The sequence below is a fragment of the Miscanthus floridulus genome, chromosome 4 (assembly GCF_019320115.1).
Source record: "Miscanthus floridulus cultivar M001 chromosome 4, ASM1932011v1, whole genome shotgun sequence".
Taxonomy (NCBI): domain Eukaryota; kingdom Viridiplantae; phylum Streptophyta; class Magnoliopsida; order Poales; family Poaceae; genus Miscanthus; species Miscanthus floridulus.
This window is the reverse complement of record NC_089583.1, coordinates 69,243,213-69,260,309: the sequence shown is the minus strand read 5'-3', so window position 1 is coordinate 69,260,309 and position 17,097 is coordinate 69,243,213. Positions and strand designations below refer to the sequence as shown.

General features: G+C 40.3%; 1 long non-coding RNA gene across 4 annotated transcripts in view; it reads right to left on the bottom strand.

Moving 5' to 3' along the window:
• Window positions 1-665: 665 nt before the first annotated feature.
• Window positions 666-17,097, bottom strand: part of LOC136551656 (uncharacterized) — a 212,805-nt gene continuing 196,373 nt past the window's right edge. For all 4 annotated transcript variants that reach the window (XR_010782642.1, XR_010782644.1, XR_010782645.1 and 1 more), the window contains one exon: window positions 666-715. This is a non-coding gene — a long non-coding RNA (uncharacterized lncRNA). The remainder of the gene's footprint in view (window positions 716-17,097) is intronic.

The window sequence follows — 17,097 nt, the reverse complement described above, 5'->3', positions numbered from 1 at the left end:
CTCCCTTGACTTCTTCATCCACCCCCTGCATGGCATGGACATGCTGCACTGTTGCTTCTAGAGTTGGGTCACTCTCTGGTGGAGCCAAGACCTGCCAAACACCCTCATGATCATTGTGAGGAAGGAACCTGAAACGATCCTCCCTCATGGCCTCAAAGTGACCATGGTAGTAGATGTAGGCGTCCTGCGCTGCATCTTCCATGCCATCCAAAGCATGGGCCCTCCTAGCAGTGGCACGATGGACAGTCTCCACCTCATGTCCATTCTTGATGTCATTCCAAGCAGTGGAAACCAGCTGTACCTTCCAAAAGGTTGCCTCCAAAGGATGCTGATACTCTGCACAATGATAGCTAATGGAGGCGTGCAGATCGGGGTAGTAGTCATCCAGCACATGGGTGAGGAGGGTGTGGTAGTAGGGCATCTCAGGGGCTAGCTTGAAGTAGTACTTTCACTTCTAGCCTATCTCCTCCTCCACCACAGGGACAGCTGGGGATGGCATAGGTGTAGGTGAAGTAGCTGATGACTCCTCAGGTGTAGCTACCACAGGATAGACCGGTGCAACGGCTAGAGTAGGAGCAGGTGCAGGTGTCGGGGTAGCCATCTCCTCATCGTCGAAGATGATCACAATCTCCTTCTCCGCCTGTGGAGCACGTGGGGTGAACAAAGCATGGTAGCCAGCAGTGCTGAGGTGGGCAGTCTTTGGGTTATGAGACATCTATAGATTTAAAGTGAGATAGAATTAGAATCAACAATTTTATATAATAGATTAAGGTATGAAAAGCATAAATGTTTTAATAAAATAACAAGAATAAGATAGTAAGCAAGAAACCAGAGGAGCAAAGATGCTAAAACGACCGTTTCTAACTGAGCTAAAGTCAGAGCCATATGACTCTCACGGTTGCACTATCAGTCCCAGCTTTTGCCGACAGATAAGTCCTTATGGAGGGTCGGGAGCAACATGATCGAAAGTCATTTGCTCCTTTGCCCTATGGATTAGATGTTATAAAGCATGTTTTACCTTTAGTTCCATAGAACCATTAACCAATGTATAGATCATGTTCCGTTAGAGCACTAGCAATTTACCCAAATGCAATTAACCCAAAGGAGTCAAGGGAACATGTCATCAAATAACTAGGATGTCCTTAAGGTTATCAAATTTAGACACATGCACATGAGTAAATTATTAAAGTGAATAGGACATCAAGGTAGGCCCATGCTATACTTGCCTTGGTTCACAAACTCTTGCTGGTCCTGTTGGCCATCGAAGAACTCTTGATCTCCAACATTCTCCTCACAGTCTGAACGCGACCAACACGGCAACATACAACATTCCACAGGCATTCATGCAAAGCAAACAATCCTACCATTAGAACAGTACACCAACAGTATAGAAAACAAGATAAAATGTTTATGAAAATAATCTACGTCTCGCTACGATCACGTCAATGCGAAGTTTACAAAAATCAGAGCTAAAACGCGAAAGTTATGAATGAAACGGGGTTTTCTATAGCACTTTATTTAATTAAAACTAATCATGAAATTTAAAAGTTGCAAACTTGATTAACAGTGGTACTAACACGTAGATTATGAAATTACGAAGCTAACGCAATTTGAACGGATCAATTCAGAGCTAAAACGAAGTTTTTATTAGCAAAACAAATCTAATGGCATTTCTGTAAATACTAAAAACGTATTTTGAACTAAAACAACAAACTTTACGCTTTCAAAACAAGAAAGCGTACTCTGGAAACTACGCTAGGGACGGCGGGTTCAATTTATCCGAAAGCGAGGGACTCTTTAGCATAATTTTGCGCGAAAGGGTAACTTCTAATCCTGGCCGTAGATCAGGAGATGGACGGCTCGGATTGGAGAGGGGAAGAGAGAGAGGGAGGTCCGGCCGAGCACAGTGCAGCCAGTGGCAAGGCTCCATGGCCGGCGGCGTGGAGGTCGTCGGAGCGCATGGATAGGGGCCTACGGGCCACGGTTCGAAGAACCGAAGGCACCGGGGGAGAGAGGGGGTGAAGGGGGACTCACCAAGGCCAAAAGTGTGGCTGGAGGACATGGCCGGTGGGGTGGTCGCCATGGCCGGCGGCGTGGAGGTCTTCGGCACACGCGAATAGGGCTCAAATGGCCATGAAACAAGAAAATAACGGCATGGGAGGAGAGAGAGGAGTACGACGATTCTCACCATGGCAAAATTCGGAGCGGAGGCGGCTCGGGGACGGTGGTTCACGCGGAGGGCAGACGGCGAAACCGGTGATTCCACGGCGCGGCGGTTACCTTGGGCATGGGCGACGCGAGAAGGAGAAAGGAGCAGCAAGGAGCGTGGGAAGGGCTCAACGCCGTTTTAAAGTGGTCGGGCATGGAGAGGACGCGCCCACGTCGCGAGAAGAGCGGGTGCAGGGCGGCGGTTGCTCCAGGCACGCGCGGGGTGTGCGGGAGGAGGTGGGGGTCGGAGCTGACAAGCGGGCCTAGCTAGGCAGTGGCTGAGCGTGGGCAGAGGCGCGGCAGCAGTTGCTGGCTGAAACTGGGTTGGCCCAAGAACGAAAGAAGGAAGAGCGAGCGGGCCATGGGGAGAAAACGGACCAGCAGGTCGGTTGGGCCAGTGGGAGGGAGAAATGGCCTGCGGGCCGAAACTGAGGAAGGGAGGGAAGGGAAAAGTAATTTCCTTTTTCTTTTTCCAAATCAAATTTCCAAATGTATTTTCAAATGAGTTTTGAATCCTTTTGAGTTTAAATAAAAGACCACTCAACATATTAAATACAATGCTCCAACATGAGTGCATCAACATGTTACTAACCTTATATTTGATTTTATTTTCACAAAAATTATTTCTTTCCTATATTTCAATGTTCACATAATAACATAATTAAATCGAATTTTTCTTATTTCAAAAGACTGAAATTTTGGGTGTTACATGGCCAAATACCACCATCGGCTCAATAAATAGCACCCTTGGTTCAAAGGAGTCGTAGAGATACAAATCCTAATGTTTTCAATCGGAGATTTCAAACAGTAAATCAGTAAGGGGCCCGATAGATAGATATTCCACAAGGATATCATTATGGTTCAGATTATAACACCTTCAATATGATTCCAAATCTAGGATATCAAAACACTCAGGATTTCAATCTATAGATGGGTCAGCAATTGCCAAGAAATCCAAACTCAAATGCTAATGAATTGTTGCTCAGAGTAACCGAAATGATGAAAAATCAGTTTGGTTTCAAACCAAAAGGGCAAACTTTTTCGTACAAACATCCATATCCAGAGTGGTATGATTTGGTGGCCCTTCCTACGAACTACAGGCTTCCAGAATTTGCTAAGTTCACTAGTCAAGATAGCACAAGTACAATAGAACATGTCAGTCGATATCTTACTCAGTTGGGTGAAACCTCTGTTAAAGAAGCGCATCGAGTTCGTTTCTTCTCTTTGTCCCTGTCAGGACCAACTTTCACTTGGTTTTATCACTGGTGGTTAATTCTATTGCCAATTGGAGTGATCTTGAAAAAAAATCCAAACATATTTCTACACTAGAACAGGAGAAAGAAAGATCATAGATTTGACAACTATAAGGTAAAGAGCTAATGAATCAGGTGCTGAGTTCCTTCAGAGGTTCTGAGAGACAAGAAACTTATGCTTGTCGCTGAATTTGACTAATGATCAACTAGCTACGTTGGCCATTCAAGGAATGTTGCCAACATGGAGAGAAAAGCTGCTTGGGCAAGAATTTGACAATTTAGGTCAATTGGCTCAACGGGTGGCAGCACTTAATAGCCAGTTCCAGAATATGCGTAGAGATACCTGATTCTAGAAGAATGCTATAATCATTGAAGCTTATAATCGGTATTTAGTCGATGATGATGATGAAGAAGAGAAAATTGCCATAGCTGAATGGAATTGGGGTAAAAAGATAGTAATGGTTCCAAATCCTTGGGGAAAAGAAGTTGAAGAAAGTTATGATTTTTATGTTACAAAAGCAGACAAACTTTTTGATTTTTTGCTTGAGAAGGGACAAATTAAACTGCCTGCCAATCATGTTATATTACCTCTCGATCAGTTGAAGAATAAGAAGTTCGGTAAGTACCATAACACTAGTTCTCATACTACTAATGATTGTAGGATTTTTAGGCAGCATATTCGGAGGGCTATTCAACAAGGGAAGCTTAAATTTGATACAACTTGGAAAATGAAAGTTGATGATAATCCTCTCCCAAAGGATCAAAACATGGTTGATGCTAAGTTGTTCAAAGGGAAAACTAAAGTTTTGACATCAGCCAGGGCAAGAGAAACTAGAATAGTTGATCCGGAGATGCAAATATCGGCTGATGAAAATAGAGAAATTAAAAGGCGTTGTGACCAACAAAAGAGGCGATATGAGTAGGGAGAGACGACGAGAGATGGTGCTATGAGACCACGTGTTACATCCCAAATTCTATTGAATAAATGGCAACGGTAGAAGGAGAAAGATTATCAATGCTGGTTAGAAGAGAAAGAATATCAACGTCAACAAGAAGAAGGGAGATATGAAAGAGAACAAGCTCAGTCACATTAGAATTGTCTTTTCTTTAGACATTGTTGGAATGAAGGTTTGAGATTGCCTACTAGAAATAATTGCCCAAAATGTAGCGAATAATATTGAGAGTTTAGGCAATCTCAAGTCAACCACCAGTTTATCCATGTTCAAATTGAATATCAACATAATGATGTGGATCGGTGCTTAAAAATAGAAGCATTCATGATCGGCTTGGAAAGCGAGTTGTTGAACAGAACTAGGCCGATTATGAAGAAGAAGATGGTGAAGAGTATGTTTGGTAGGAAGGACAGTGGTGTCCAGGAGGTTTAACAAGAAGTCAGAAGAGAAGAGTATAACACCTAAGGAGTAGACAATTAGAACAGGCAAAGAAATGTGGTAAACCGCAAGTATGGCATGCTAAACAAACAGCCGATAAGGGTCAACCATCAGATATTATTCAAATGGTTTTTCTTTTACCATCTGAATTTAAAGCTCTAGCAAATCAAGAAGTCTATTCAGATTTGATGAATCAGAGTATGAAGAGATGGCAGCCCAATTGACACTGATACATCAAGCTATATTTGATAAACCAGTTAAGCATCGGCATTTGAAGGCTTTATATGTGGAGGTGCCTCTATTAATCTGATGCCTTATACTACTTTTCACAAGCTTAGTAAATTACCAGAAGATCTGATTGAGACTAACATGATGCTTAAGGATTTTGGGGGTAATGCGTCCAAGACCAGGGGGCAATAAATATTTGTAGAATCTCTGGTTAGCCTAGAGGGGGGTGAATAGGCCTGTCAAAACAAACACTCAAATTTTTATCAAATTCACCTAGCAGCACCGCTGCTCTAGAGGCGGCACTACTAGGCTAGAATAGTGGCACTGCTACACCTACAGACAACTTTGAATCACAATTCAAAATCCATGAACAAAAACTTAGATCGGAGAAATTTCCTAGCTTACTATAGGTATGACAATCACTGATCAAGAGCTAGAAGTGGTAGGAACACCACACACAAGTAGATCGACTAGAAACACTAGAAATCACCTCAACCATAATATGTTATGCAAGTAATGTAAATCAAGCACAAGTGACACAATGATTTATCCTGTGGTTTGGCTCGCCAACAAGGCTTGCCTACCTCCATGTTGTTGAGGTTAGCCACTAAGGCTTAGGGCTTTCCAGCCCTTTCTCAATCTCAAATCAAGAGATATAACTCTTGAGATGAGGGGTGAATTTACTAACTTTAAGAGATGGCTACAAACCTCCTAGGGCTACCACACAAGTTGGCAAGCTCCACGGGCGACGCTCTGGCCGGCTAGGAGCCAAGCTCCAAGAGTAACAAACACAACTATCGGCTAAAATATGAACCAAGCGCTCTTTAGATTTGGGAATCAATGGAGCTGCTCTCTAATCAAGTTTTGGACCCTTTTCCCTCAAGGATTGATTGGAAAATAAATGGATTTGCTTGGGGCTTGAGGTCAACAATGGAGGGAGAGAGACAGCTCCTACTCTATTTTGAGCATGCTGAAGTGAGGAAGAAGAGGCAGATAGATGTTGGGGAGGAAGGGGATAGGTATATATACCCCTCAGCCCACAACAGTCACCGCACCCATGGGGTTAGGAGAGACAGAGCCCGTGGCCTCGAGGTCGGGTGAGACAGAGCCCATGGCCTTGAGCTCGGGCGAGACAAAGCCTGTGACTTTAGGGTCAGGCGCGACAGAGCCCGCACCCAAGGGGTCGGGCGAGATGGAGCCTACGACCTTGGGGTTGGGCGAGACCTTTTAATACATCTCGAGCCATCCAGGGAAGTCAGCGTGGGTGCTCACTTCCTTGTGCCACAACTCAAGTGCGGCAGTGCCCCACCACGTAAGACGGCAAGGGTAATAGTGAAGTGTAGTCTATCTTGGCTGTGAATCTAAGGATGCATGTGGTTGTTTGAGCACTTGGTAGCCCTTTATAGTGCAGCTTTTTCTATACTCAAATTCAAAATATAAAAGAATTTAACCTCCTTTGAATTTGAAGCCATCTACATTTGTAATTGGGGGCTTCTTCATTTCGTGTAGCATCCTCCAATATAAATTCCCTACTTGTCATCTCGATAAATCTCATTAGTTCTCTAATTGCATGGTCGTTATCACCAAAACCCACAATTAGGGCTTGATTGCACTTTCAATCTCCTCCTTTTTGGTGATTGATGACAACCCAATTAGAGCTTATAAGGTAATTAGTTTTATAGATGGTAATGTAGGTTATAATCAATTTTTTATGGCTGAAGAAGACATAGCAAAAACAACCATTAGGTGCCCCGGTGCAATCAGCTTATTTGAATGGGTTGTGATGAATTTTGGATTGAAGAATGCTAGTGCAATTTATCAGAGGGCAATGAATTATATTTTTCATAGGTTAATCAGCAAGATTGTTGAAATCTATATTAATGATGTGGTGGTGAAATCCGAAGGGTACAAAGAACATCTGGCTAATCTACAGGAGACTTTGGAGTGAACAAGAAAACATGGTTTTAAGATAAATCCTAATAAGTGTGCCTTTCGAGTGTCAGCTAGACAATTTTTGGGTTTTAGTCTATGAGAGAGGAATTGAGATTGGTCAGAAAAGTATGAAAGCAATTGATGAGGCAGTACCTCCAACTAATAAAACAGAATTACAATCTCTGTTTGGTAAGATTAATTTTATCAAAAGGTTTATTTCAAATATGTCAGAAAAGTTTCTGCCGTTTTCTCCTTTGTTGAAGCTAAAAATGATCAAGAATTTAAATGGGGTGACGTACAACAAAAAGTGTTTGAGAAGATAAAAGAGTGTATGAAATCTCTACCTGTGCTGGTTCCTCCTCGGCAAGGTAAGCCTTTTAAGTTGTACATGTTGACCGATGGACAAACGATTGGATCGGCCTTTATGCAAGAGTTTGAAGGATAGGAACAGGTTGTTTTCTATTTAAATAGAAGACTTTTGGATCCAAAAACAAGATATTCTCCTATTGAAAAGTTATGCTTATGCTTATATTTCTCCTGCACTAAATTGCGACATTATTTACTATCGGCTGAGTGTATAGTTGTGTCTAAAGCCGATGTGATCAAACACATGTTGTCAATGCCGATATTAAACGGGAGAATGAGAAAGTGGATTCTTTCATATCAGAATTTGACTTGAGGTATGAATCATCTAAAGGAGTCAAAGGGCAAGTGATGGCCGATTTTGTTACTCAACACACTAAACCAAGCATCGGCTATGTGGAACCAATGCCTTGGATATTGTTCTTTGATGGATCATCGTGAAAGCAAGGTGGTGGCATTGGTATTGTTATTATTTCGCCTCGGGGGGGGCAACCTTTGGGTTTGCCTTTCAAACCAAACCAATGACCACCAATAATCAAGCAGAATATGAAGCTATTCTTAAGGGACTAACTTCTTCAGGAAGTAAAGGCCGAGTTAATTGAAATATTTGAAGATTCACAGCTAGTTATTAATCAGTTGATTGGCCTGTATGAATGTAAAGATGATATTTTGAAGGGATACTATGATGAATGTCGAACGTTACTTAAGGAGTTTCCCCTTACTTCTCTTTAGCATATTCTAAGAGCACAGAATCAAGAGGCCAATTGGTTAGCTCAGAATGCGTCAGGCTATCGAGTGTTCCAAGAAATCTTAAGTAGTGAGGCCTTGGCTAATGATTGGAGAGTTGAAATAGCCGATTACCTCAAGAATCCATCATAGAAGGTTACTAGAAAATTGAGATATAAATCAACTAAGTATGTTTTGTTAGATGATCAGTTGTATTACAAAACAGTCGATGGAGTTTTGCTTAAATGTTTAAGTCAACAAGAAGCAATAGTATTGACAGGAGAAGTAGCTGAAGGAATATGTGGAGCTCATCAATCGGCCTATAAGATGAAATGGGTTATTCGCAGGTCTAGATATTTCTAGCCAACAATATTAGAAGATTGTTTTGAATATTACAAGGGGTGTTAGGATTGTCAGCATTTTTGTAATGTTCAGAAATCGCCTGCATCAGCTATGAATCCAATAATTAAGCCATGGTCATTCTGAGGCTAGAGAATTGATTTAATTGGCCAGATTTTTCCACCTTCAAGTAGAGGGCACAGTTTATATTGGTAGCAACAAATTATTTTACCAAGTGGGTTGAGGCGATTCCTTTGAAAATAGTAACTTCAAAGAATAAGGTTGGTTTTGTCAGGGAGCATATTGTTTATCGTTTTTGGGATTCCTCAAACCATTACTACTGATCAAGGGACAATGCTCACATCAGAAGAATTCAGAGATTTTGTGACTAGTATGGGAATTAAATTACTAAATTCTTCTCCTTATTATGCTCAAGCTAATGGCCAGGCAGAGGCATCCAATCAAATTTTGATTAAGTTGATTAAGAAGAAAATTGAAGAACCAAGGAAGTGGTACCTGGCACTTAATAAAGCATTCTGGGCATATAGGATGGCTTGCCATGGATCGATTAAATCATCACCTTATGAGTTAGTATATGGGCATAATGCGATTCTTCCTTGGTAGATTCAGACTGGATCAAGACGTGTTATATTGCAAAATGATTTGACACCTGAAGTCTATAAAAACCTTATGATGGATGATTTGGAGGACTTAAGTTGTCATTGGATGCGCGCTCTTGAAAATGTTGAGGCCAATAAATTAAGGGTTGTAAGGCATTATAATAAAAAGGTCAAGAACAAATAGTTTTGTGAAGGAGGGTTAGTTTGAAAAGTAAGATTACCGATTCGGTCTAAAGACAGCAGGTTTAGCAAATGATCGCCTAATTGGGAAGGTCCTTATCGGATTAAACATTATGCTCCTGGCAATGCTTATATTTTAGAAATGCTAGAAGGGGAAGAGGAGTTTGATAGAGCAATCAATGGAAGAATTCTAAAGAAGTATTATCCTAGCGTTTGGATTAATACTTGATAGCCGATTTATTTAGCCATCGGCTCTAATAGCCGATACCAGGAAGGTATCGCCTTTAGCTCAAAAAATTTATTAAACTGAAGGGGTAAAAGCCGATACGATATGTATCGCATATAGAGCAAAAACACACACAAGGACAATCATGATTCATATGATGGCGGTTTCAGAGATGAATTCATAAGGAAAAGGCAAAAACTTTATGCATTCATCATTTGCTCCTAGTACAAACTAATCAAACACCTTGTTCACAACATCTTGGGCTGGTGTGATATCCATAATGGACACCGCGGTGTCATTGAAGTCCTCAATCAACTCCTTGTGCATGTTGGGATCATCAGCCATTGGGAAGCCTAGCTCCATGGTGCGGAGGTCGTGCTCGATCTGGACTTGCGCCGTAGCCAGAGCCACCGCTGCATCGCAATGAACTCCATGGATGGCAATCTAATGGGCACATGTCAGGATGTCATACAGACAGTTGATGAGTAGAGGGCCCTGGGCATTGACGGCATTGTAGCTGCGTTCACCACCAGTTGGAGGTTTTCCAACTGTACCGCCAGGGCTAGAAATCAAAGAGGCAAGAAGATTGTCAAGAAAGGGGCCGTGAAGATAAGAATGAGGATTTTCTTGGAACTAGGCTTACCCACCGCCATGGCATCGGACTTGGCCAACCTCATCCGAGCAGCATTGGCTTCCTCCTCTATGGCGAGGAGGGTGACCTGGAAGGCCTTGGGACAGATCTCAAGCTGACCGTTTTCCCGAGTTGACTCAGAATAACGGTCCTTAGCAGCCCTCCACTCCCAGAGGAAGCAATGGGCGTCGTCACCAGTGTACGAGTCAGAGGAGTCCAATGACGAGTCCAGCATGGGGGCGGTGGCAGGTGCTGCATTGGAAGGCCCATCGGCCCTAGGAGGAAGAGGTTGGAGTCTGTCATTCAAGACAAACATGTAAACAAGTTAGAAGACAATTCGTTGTCATGAATAGAAGGCGTTTGATCTTACCTCATGCGGTGAAGGTGCTGGCTCATCGGCATGTTCTCCTCTGGGACCTCTTCTGTCGCACGCTTGCCACGGTTGTCTTCGTCGGCCATGGGTTTCTATTTGGATCTTGAGAGGGGAATAAGAAGAAACCACTACAGGGTTCTTGAAGGTAGAAATACACGAGAGAATGAGAAATAGTTTCAGATACAGATGTGTTTGAGGCAGAGGCCCATGGCTAGTATTTATAGCCATGAAGGTGAGATGATAGATATCTTAGAACGTGTGAAAACAACCCCAATTAATGGAAGGCGAAGCGCTGCTTTGTTAATAACGAGGAGAACGAGGCGTTGATGACTGAGAAGGAATTTGAAGAGTTTTTGCAATAAGGACTATTTTCAGATTCAGTTAAGTCAGAGTAAAGTCAGAATCAGGAATTGGCTAATTTAAATCGGTTATTCTAGATGAACTAAGAAGTATAGTAGATCAATAGGAAGAGTACAGTTATCATCAGGTTTACACAGAATATATACTACAGATGTTAGAACATAAATTACAAGTTAAGAGCATCATGAATTGCTCTTAGTGCTTTTAGCCGAATAGCATCAACTTCTACAATTTGTTGTTTGTCTTCTTCGGCTGATCTGAGAATGCTCTCAAGACTGCTGTGAATAGCTTTGCCTTCCTTAACCATGGTCAGCATCTCTTGTTTCTTCTGTTTGATGGCTTGGGGATCTGAGTCAAGTTAGACTCATGACGGTCGATGGCGGCTTTCACACTTTCCAGTTCCTATTCGAGCTTAGCACACCTAATTCTCAGCTAAGTTAGTTCTGGTTCAATGTTGGAAGAAGATTTCTTTAGATTGTCGACCAATTGTACTAATTCTTTGGCTTTTTGCTTGTTAGAGTTCTTCTTAGCCATCAAAGCTTCACAGTCTGTTAGGTTTCTTTGAGCCTTTTTCACCTTGGGAGCTTGATCTTCGATGTTGGACAGAGGTATCAAGGCTTCAGCAAGATTTAGGGGTAGATCATCCTTAATGGCTAAGAAGATTCTTCTCATTGGATCTGTATCTTGGACCAAATCAGCTATGTTCCTCTCGAGCATTGGCAGCATGCCTTTTAGCTGATTTTTGGTCTCATCTGATAAGATTTCTTGAGAAGAAATGGTTGATGAGCTTATCTTGCTTTCATCTATATATTCCTCAAAGTTGAAAGAATAGCTCAAAGCTGTAGAGTTAAGTGCCTACATGTGAACAAAAGGAGTCTTATTAGGAATAGCAAATGAGTTGATAATGAGATGGATGGTGAGAGGGAGACAGTACCTTTTCTTAAAGAGATACTGGCTGAGGAGAAGGATCAGCCAATGATGTGTCAACTTCTTTTTTAACATCCGATTGAATCGGCTCTGGGTTTTTGATGCTAGTGTCTGCAGGCATCAAGAAGCTTTTTTAGTTTATAATTACTATAGAAGGATAAAATGAGCACATGAATTTCTTACCATCGATTGTTTGCTGAGCTAGAGAATCGATAGTTTGAGTATTAGTGTCAATAGGGTCCTCTTTAACTGGTGAGTTGTCAGATCTTTGCTCTTGTGGAGATGTTTTCCTAGGTGGTGTCTGATAAAAGAAAAGGATCAGAGAAGAGGGAGGACTACATATGATTGAAGGCTTCAGGAGATACCTTGGTAGTATCAGGTGGTGAAGTAGAGAGGTTCTCATCTTCTGTCGTTTGGGATCTGTCGGGGACATTAGTTGCTTCAATTGTAATCAGTTCCTTAGGAGGATTAGCCGATGAGAGATTAGCATATGCTGATCTAAGTGCCTAGGATAGCAGTTTGGTACCCAAAACAGATTGAGATGCAATAGTCGATGACTGCAAGAAAGGAATTAAATTAGAAGTTGAATGCCATCTTAAGAGGGAATATAAGTTAATTTACCTGAGTAATTGATGATTTTGTTCTGCAAAGTCTCTTCCCAATGGTGGTTTTTTTAGTTATACCTTGGGTTGCCTTGCATTTTGAAGACTCATATGTCAGTATTGCTGGGGCAGCTGGGGTTTTTATCAACTTTTTTAGAGTGGGTGCAGTTGATCCTATTCTTGAGGCTGGACATGGTGGATAATATTTTATGGGATACCCTTTCATGTCCCCACTTGGGGGATCAAATTCGGTATCTTGCAAAAAAATTGTTAGATGAATTGACAGGAGAACTTGATAATCCTTCTAAAAGGAAAGTGGCGAGTTATCTCACTTTTAGAAGCAAAGTCAACATCTAGGGCTAAGCAGTTAGTATAAATTGAGTTGCAGAAGAGGTGAGAGTGCCATTCTTGCCACTAGGAGTCAAACATGTTTGAAGAGAAGGTGGCTCCTGTCCATTCATGCAGACAAAGAGAAGGAAGATCTTACCCCAATTGAAAGACCCTAGAAGCTTCCATTATTTCACTAATGACTTCTCTTGGCTTCAGAGTATTCCTTAAGAATAGCCGAGGGGGTAGTTGACCAAGGCTGAATTGACAGGTGACAAAAAGGGGTTATAGAATTCATAAGTTGGGAGATTATCTAGGAGAAAACTACTAGTAGCCATTTTGCCATGACCATGGCCAAATTCGGCAAGCAGCACGTAGAGTTTGATGATGCAACTGAAAATTATAGCAGTTGTTTCATCTTAACAACCTGATTCAAACTAGAATTTAACTGGCAGAACTAGCTCATTATCTTCATCTTCATCATAAGGCAACCAAGCCAAGATGTTTGCATCAAACCCTCTGTAAAATTTCTTAAAAAGGTGACCTACATCAATAGCAATTGTTTTGGCTGATGTAGCTTCGCCATAATTCATACACTGTTGAGTTCTTCCTTCTTTTCCTTTATAATCTTCAGTAAAGTTGGAAGAAGGGAAGCTCAGATTCCTGAGATTGGGTCTTACAATCTTATGCATGTACAAATTCAGCCATAATTGTATCAACAACCAAGGGCCACTGATGGTATGCACTGGTTTATTTTTCAGCAATTGGGCAGCTACTTGGTGCATCAAATGATAAGCAGATCCTAGCAGATATTTTCCAAGGGGGATTTCATTACCGGTTGCTAAACGCTCTGCCAAGTATTTATGATTATAGGTTGGACCACAGGATGACCCACAAAAGATAAATTTTTCCAGCCACATATTCAAGAAAGCTACATGTTCTCTATCATCAACAGTTGACCCATCCCCAATATGATTCAAAATGTAACTTGCCCATCCTGTGCAGTATGATATTTTAGCTATTTTTTGGATCCAGCACTTAAGAAATCATAAGGTTGCACTAATCCTATTATTCTAAGACCGGTTAACATGTAGATGACGGCCAAAGTAATGGTCATTGGACCATGACCAAAAACGAAAGCATTCAAAGTGTTGGACAAAAAATAAGATACAGAGACCAGAAGTGAATCATTTCTCTCCATTCTAGACAGTGAGAGTGTCAAGCATTGGTTTAAATTAGAAATTTCCCAATCCCTAGCTTTCTTTTTTGATACCCTACGGAACCAATCTCTCCATCCTTTAGGTATTTTGGGTCAGTTTCTAAAAGAAGTTTTGGTGTTCCAGGAAGATAAATCTATTACAGATTGTTTGAAGGGGATTTGGTTGGTTTCTTGGTTGATAAAATCAGATGGATCAAGATCGCCCATAGGTCCAAGATAATAGGTATTAGGAACAATAGCTAATGGAATCAAAATTTCATTCCTCATTTCCTAGAAACTAGTTGGGATGAATTTAAGAAGAAAGGAAAATACAGAGTAGTGGCTAATACTCAAAAGACAGAAATCTAAAAGCATACCTCAGGAACGTGATTGCTGGTCGCCATTACAGCCAAAATGGATCTAAATCTAAGGAAGGTTGTAGAAAGGTGGCTTGAATAGCAGTTTGGTAGAGCAGAAGATCAGCTAGGGTTAAGGCTTTGGTGGTGGCGTTTTTGACTGTTGAAGCTTGCTCAAGAGAAAAGGGGAAAGTAAGCAGGCCGAGCACATTGGAAAAGATACTATTGGGGTATTATATAGAATTTGGCCTGAGAAATCAAGAGTCACGCGTATATTTCAGAATGAGCAGTCGCAGCACAATGAGCAGATAAATAGAAATTTTAGAATAAAATCATTTTTATCATAAAATTGGGGGGCTTGTGTTTACACCAAAATTTGGGAAGAAGAACGTGAGAACTCGAAGCTTCTAGGATTGTGTCATCAAAGAATCTATTAGATGTGAATCAGTATTAGCTGATTTAGATGCGATGTCAGAATCAGCTATTTTATAGATGACATCAGCAGACGACGTCAATGGGCTATGCTTCAACGGCACCAGGAAGATATGTCAGACTCTACAAATAAGGAAAATTAGGGTCCAAGTTATTATTAAGTTAGGAAGTTTTCTTTTATTCCAAGAATTGTAATGAGTCATATTTGAGTAGGATTCATATTTAGGTTCCAGGTGTAAATATTGAACCCTGGTTATTGTACAAAAGACGAACACTCAATCAATATAATCTTTTCGGCTTTCGCCATCGTATTAGAAGTAGGAGTACTGTAGATCTCGACGAGTTCTTCAGCAAATAGGGCTGCATCGACTGATCGACCTCCAACTTCCTTATGAGTACCATCATGACTTGTATTGTGCTTATAAAGCTGCATCAGCTGATTAATCTTTTATGAGCTATAATATCAGTTAGTTATCGATCCATATCATTGTTTATAAGGCTGCATCAGCTGATTGATCTCTTACGAATCATAATATAGATCAAAGTTATCGATATTGTGTTAAATAAGTTGTTGTTTAATACAATATCACCAGTTATCGAATCTACTAAGATTAGTAAGATTTTCTTTGCTGTTTTTAGTTGATTCACCTGTTATCGATCTTGTTATAATTAATGTTTTATTAATGATAACAAAATCACCCGATTAAGATAGAGATAAATCGGCATCATATCATCTTAATTGGTCGTCCTTTGATCTGGTCACGCTTTAAATCTTATAATTGATGGCTTATTTATGCTAGATCGACTATTTTTATCTCTATTCCAATCAAACATAGGATGCATGCAAAGATATGTTTCAATCTTGAATAAACTCACTAGTTAATGAGATCTAATCTAATGATACTACCGTAGCTACATTGATCCGGTCGAACCTCACTGGTATGACCTTAGATTAGAAATTATCGATTAGTGGTCTTGTTCATGATCAAGATATGTACTTTGTTTGTTTGCAATGACTGCATCGGTTATTTTAGCCAATTTGCCTATACTCTCACGCATATAGCATGTTTTCATGAATCTGTCAACAGATAAATGGTTTTATAGATTCTTTGGCTTTAGTTTATTATCATTTAGCCTTATTTAGTCAATAGCCTTATTGATAATGATTGTTATCATTTAGTCTTATTTAGACAATAGCCTTATTGATAATGATAACAAACTAAAGCCAAAGAATCTATAAGACCATCTATATGTTGACAGATTTATGAAAACATGCTATATGCGTGAGAGTATAGGCAAATCGGCTAAAATAACCGATGCGGTCATTGCAAACAAACAAAGTACATATATTGATCATGAACAAGACCACTAATCGATAATTTCTAATCTAAAGTCATGCCAGTGAGGTTCGACTGGATCAATGCAGCAATGGTAGTATTATTAGATTAGATCTCATTAACTAGTGAGTTTATTCAAGATTGAAACATGTCTTTGCACGCATCCCATGTTTGATTGGAAGAGATAAAACAGTCGATCTAGCAGAAATAAGCCATCAATTATAAGATTTAAAGCGTGACCAGATCAAAGAACGATCAATTAAGATGATATGATGTCGATCTATCTCTATCTCAATCGGGTGATTTTGTTATCATTAATAAAACATTAATTATAACAAGATCGATAACTAATGAATCAACCAAAAAACAGCAAGGAAAATCTTACTAATCTTAGTAGATTCAATAACTAGTGATATTGTATTAAACAACTTATTTAACACAAGATCAATAACTTTGATCTATATTATGATTCGTAAGAGATCAATCAGTTGATGCTGCCTTATAAACAATGATATGGATGGATAACTAACGGATATTGCCCTGTCTGAGAATAGCCATAATGCACTGTATTCCAGGACAGAGGGAGTATATAGTTACTATATGTCAACATTCCAATTCTCTTTGCCCCTTGAGAAATGCTCCGGTGGTTCCTTTAAAAAACATGCAAGGACTGAAATTTGGATCTTAAATATAACTACAAGAAATGTGACCGTACAGTTTGTTTAAAGATTGGATCTCATACTTGAGAGTGAAAGCATTTATTTTAGTTACCTAAAAATATGCTGCCATGTAGGATTGCGCACTCAAGTGAAAGCATTAGGATGTCAACTAAGCAAAATAGTGAGATGACATTAGAATTAAGAAAGAGAGAAGAAAATAGTTTCTTATACAAGAAATTATATCTACATGAGAGCCAAGATAGGAAAATGTGAGGATAAAAAAATCTATTTTTAAAGAAACTATCTATTGAAAATTTGATTTCTTTGTGTAGCGTCTATTGACAAGTATGAAAACTATCTTATAGTTTTAGGTTGAAACTGTCCTGAGAGAACCCTCAACCCTCCCCTAAATTTGAGAGAGGGGGGAAG